Source organism: Littorina saxatilis, linkage group LG9 (assembly GCF_037325665.1).
Source record: "Littorina saxatilis isolate snail1 linkage group LG9, US_GU_Lsax_2.0, whole genome shotgun sequence".
Classification (NCBI taxonomy): domain Eukaryota; kingdom Metazoa; phylum Mollusca; class Gastropoda; order Littorinimorpha; family Littorinidae; genus Littorina; species Littorina saxatilis.
In genome coordinates, this window is record NC_090253.1 from 52761266 (window position 1) to 52766265 (window position 5000).

General features: G+C 41.9%; 1 long non-coding RNA gene across 1 annotated transcript in view; it reads right to left on the minus strand.

The window, feature by feature from the left end:
* Positions 1–3547: 3547 nt before the first annotated feature.
* LOC138976510 (uncharacterized) overlaps positions 3548–5000 on the minus strand; it is a 445777-nt gene continuing 444324 nt past the window's right edge. The window contains exon 2 of the long non-coding RNA XR_011459041.1: positions 3548–3698. This is a non-coding gene — a long non-coding RNA (uncharacterized lncRNA). The remainder of the gene's footprint in view (positions 3699–5000) is intronic.

Consider the following 5000-nt stretch of genomic DNA (forward strand, 5'->3'; position numbering starts at 1 on the left):
AACTATTACACGTGAGACCTTCGCCCCCGTCTGCTTCCTGTGGTGAGATGTCTTTTGTGTAGGGATTTATTTCTTAAACAAACAGTGCTTCCCGTAACTTCCAGCACAGATCCCATTGGGCTCTCATTTGCTCTCCATTCAGACAATCATCAAGTTTCATGACTTTCCTGCAAGTAGTGAAACAAGTCTCCAAGTTTGCGACGAATTAATTTCAATAATTGTCCTGGTAGGTTAGTGTAAGACAGAAAAAAGCCGAAGACGGCGAGGCGGAAGTACTCAATCAGGTCACGCAAATGAGATTTTATTATGTCACAAGCTATCAGGGAGATCGAATAGTCTACACGAGGCTAGGGCGCGAGCTAGTTGTTGGGTAGTAAACGCCAAGACACTATGTTTGAAAACGTTAAAGGCACAGTAAGCCTCCCGTAAACCATCACAGAGCTCCCCGAGCGTCTAAATACAGTACAAGCATACTTCCATTTGAACGCTCACCGAACGGGAACATCCTGGCTGCTTTCTGTCGAGCGTGAGACATTTTCAAAGAATTTATTTTCGTAGACTTGTTCCGTTAACAACAACGGCGCCTCGTTTTTGCGCTAGACCTAACTTTTAAAATCTAAATAATAAATTGACAGCTTGTTACACAAACATTCTTTAATCATAAAAGAATTCGTTTTTCATCAAGACAAGATCAGAACAATTCGAAGTTGTGAAAGTTTAAAAAAAGAAAAGCCCGGAAGCAGGGTCACGCAAGGGTCGTAGCAGACGACGGCCGGTTTATCAGTGCAAATCGCCGTTCCTCTCAACAGTCAAAAGCCATCGCTAGAGTTCTTGTGAACCACAGCCGTTGTTTCGTGCATAAAAAAAACGTGCTATTGTAGATAAGCTCACGTCGAGTCGCATTCAAATGACTAACTATGACGACTGCATTGTGAAAAGGGAAAACTGGATCACACGGGTTCACGATGGCTCAGGGGTAAGATAAACCACGCAAAAATAAATTCTTTGAAAATTGTTCGCTCTTTACGGAGGGCACCTAGGATGTTCTCAATTGGTGAGTGTTTAAATGAAATGGTGTTTGTACTGTGTGTAAAAGCCTGACCGTATCTGTGATGGTTTACGGGAGGCTTACTCTGCCTTTAAGGCAATTGTAAAACGTGGTATTTGGTTCCATTTTGGCATGTTACACAATTCTCTATCCCCTGATCGTGATTACAGGAAATGTTAATTAGGCCTAAAAAAAAATAGGTGTGGTTACGGTAACCCGACCTACCCTATTTCTAGGGGCCGACCCTATAACTTTTTATTACATTTGTCAAAAAACAAAAAAAACAAAAAAAAAACAGTGCAGAAAACGCAATGAAAGCGAAAGCGCTCGAGTCGCACACTTATTTCCCTGTCAAGTAGGTTTAATTTGTACACATTAGAAAGAAAAGTAAAAAAAAAAGTGATTGCCTACCTTCCTACCCTATTTGTTTTGGCTATGTTACCTTAACCACACCTTTTTTGTTGTTTGCCTTACATTCATCCTAATTACGTAGAAGTCGACTTCCCGAAGCCTGCTGCACAAGGCTTTGGCACTGAGTTTGCGTTACGAGACTTTGAGAAGTCAGCTTTCCGGCTCAATAGATGATGTTGGGCAATAACTCTGTCGGGTGTGTATGGGTTGTGAGAGTGAATGCCCTTGCTTTTCAGGGGACAAATAAATCCACACGTGCTCCTTGTCCAATAGTTTCAGACACATCCCTCGCTAGTGATTGGCCTGCGGAATGTTTGTCCCCCTAAAAGCAAGGGCATTCACTCTTTTGGAACCCTTTTCAAACCCGACAGAGTTATTTTCGGAATTCTTTTATCAAGGAAGGCACCCCCCGCGGGTTAGGGGGAAGAATTTACCCGATGCTCCCCTGCATGTCGTAAGAGGCGACTAACGGATTCTGTTTCTCCTTTTACCCTTGTTAAGTGGTTCTTGTAGAGAATATAGTCAATTTTTGTAAAGATTTTAGTCAAGCAGTATGTAAGAAATGTTAAGTCCTTTGTACTGGAAACTTGCATTCTCCCAGTAAGGTCATATATTATACTACGTTGCAAGCCCCTGGAGCAAATTTTTGATTAGTGCTTTTGTGAACAAGAAACAATTGACAAGTGGCTCTATCCCATCTCCCCCCTTTCCCCGTCGCGATATAACCTTCGTGGTTGAAAACGACGTTCAACACCAAATAAAGAAAGAAAGAAATCAAGGAAGGCCTTCAGACGATCGCATACATAGGAATTCGTGCAGGTACAGTATCTTTAAAGGCATGGCGATGCACAGTTAGCGGCTTTGTTTCACACCGATCTGTTCATTGTGAAGGATCGGACGCATTAAAAGCACGCGTTAACACCAGAAACGGAAGACAGTGAGAACATTTAAGATATACAGATAGGTGGTGAGAAAGATACACATAAAGCGAGAGGGAGACAGATAGATACTGACACTGACACTGGCGCTGGTTACTGGCAGATACAAATACATAGAGATACAGATTGCTGGTGAGAAAGATACACATAAAGCGAGAGGGAGACAGATAGATACTGACACTGACACTGGTTACTGGCAGATACAAATACATAGAGATACAGATTGCTGGTGAGAAAGATACACATAAAACCAGAGGGAGACAGATAGATACTGACACTGACACTTGCGCTGGTTACTGGCAGATACAAATACATAGAGATACAGATTGCTGGTGAGAAAGATACACATAAAACGAGAGGGAGACAGAGAGATACTGACACTGACACTGGCGCTGGTTACTGGCAGATACAGATACATAGAGATAGAGAATATGAGGGCTACACCGTAAGATGTTTGGTCGGACTGACTGATAGGCTGATTAGGCCAAAAAAAAATAGGTGTGGTTACGGTAACATAGCCACACAAAAAAATAGGGTAGGTAGGTAGGCAATCACTTTTTCTTTTTTTTTAACTTCTTTTTCTAATGTGTACAAATTAAACCTACCCTACTTTCCGGGTGACAAGGCGCTTTGTTATCTAAGACGCACCCCCTTCTTTTTAAAAAAAAATTGTAATCCAGTCACCCATTGGACGCAGGGGGCCAATAGGGCGCACCAAAATGACCCAGTTTTTGCCATGAGAGGTGGTTCCCCTGTCATATCTGAGAGAGGAAACACTTCCTGCATCGGGGTCAGTGACCGGTCAGTGACCAAAGGCATTGTGATAGCTGGGTGGCCTTGTTAAAAGACACGACCTTCTTCCCAGGGGTCAATGACCCAGTTTTTGCCATGAGAGGTGGTTCCCCGTCATATCTGAGAGAGGAAACACTTCCTGCATCCGGGTCAGTGACCGGTCAGTGACCGACTTTAACAGAGTGGAAATCTGTGTGTGCGGCCAGATCAAAGGCAGGGCAGTACCTAGTAGCTGAAACAGGCATTATCACAAGTTGTTTGACTGGTACTCAAGCGGTCTCTTTGATTTTTTTCGTATTTCATACACGGATTAGGCGCTTGAAAGTACGGTACTTGACAGGGAAATAAGTGTGCGACACGGGCGCTTTCGCTTTCATTGCGTTTTTTGCACTGTTTTTTTTTGTTTTTTTTTTTTTTGACAAATGTAATAAAAAGTTATAGGATCGGCCCCTAAAAATAGGGTAGGTCGGGTTACCGTAACCACACCTATTTTTTTTTTTAGGCCTTACCTTGTGTGTCTATTACCGCGCCCCATAGAACAACACAGGCAAACATACTAACGATTTGATGCTTAATAGGTGTGGTTACGGTAACCCGACCTACCCTATTTTTAGGGGCCGACCCTATAACTTTTTATTACATTTGTCAAAAAAACAAAAAACAAAAAAAAACACCGAGTGCAGAAAACGCAATGAAAGCGAAATCGCCCGAGTCGCACACTTATTTCCCTGTCAAGTAGGTTTGATTTGTACACATTAGAAAATTAGAAAAAAAAGTGATTGCCTACCTTCCTACCCTATTTTTTTTGGCTATGTTACCGTAACCACACCTATTTTTTGGGGGGGGCCTAAAAGCAAACCGCAACACAGAAAATGGGGAGCAAACAAGTGGTTGCTTTTTAACTGCAGTGCCCCAACAAAGATAAAGCGATAACTTTTTAGTATTTAACCAACTTTTAAGCCTCAAGGACAGCTAATATCTGGCTAAATTTCAACTCAATAAAATTAATAGTCTTGAGCTGATTTGAAAACTGATTTATTGAAATTCAGTATTTGAACAATATTTCATTAGTTTACTGAGCTCTTTCAGAGGTAAAGAATCTTGGACATAATGTATTAACGAATCAGTCAACATATCTTATGAGTCGTCTGGAGGGGGGGGGGTGGTGTGGGGGGGGGGGGGGTCATAGAACAATTGATACAGATACTGAACAGAAGCAATCCACGATTCGCCCAATTGATCTGCAAAATGATGCAACACAGGACGCAAAATACAACTGTACACAGTCATAAAACATTGTCAGCACCTCCACAGACGTTAGCCACTACGATAAAACAATAATATGTATACATATAAAGACGAAACCAACGTCAAGCCACCATCACCACCACCACCGACAACAAAAACTAACAACAACAACAACAACAACAGCATCAATATTAACAACATCAAAACAAATATAACAACAACAACAACAACAACAACAACAATATTAGCAATAAGAATAGCAACATCAAAACAAATAATATTGGCAAAGATCAACCAGCAACAACAGAAAAGAAAAGAAATGACAAAAAAGAACACGCTACAACGACCAAAAAAACCACACAAAAGAAGAATGGAACTCACCGATTGTTGTGACGACGGTAACAGAGTACAGCATAGCCCCAGCAAAGGACCACTGTACCTCGGCTTCCTCCTCAGTCATGCCATCCCAGCTTTTGTCCACCGTCAGTCTCCAGGTCTTGTTTTCCAGCTTCCTTATTACCCGTCTCACTTTTTTATTGAACACTCGCTCCGGAGATTTCCCG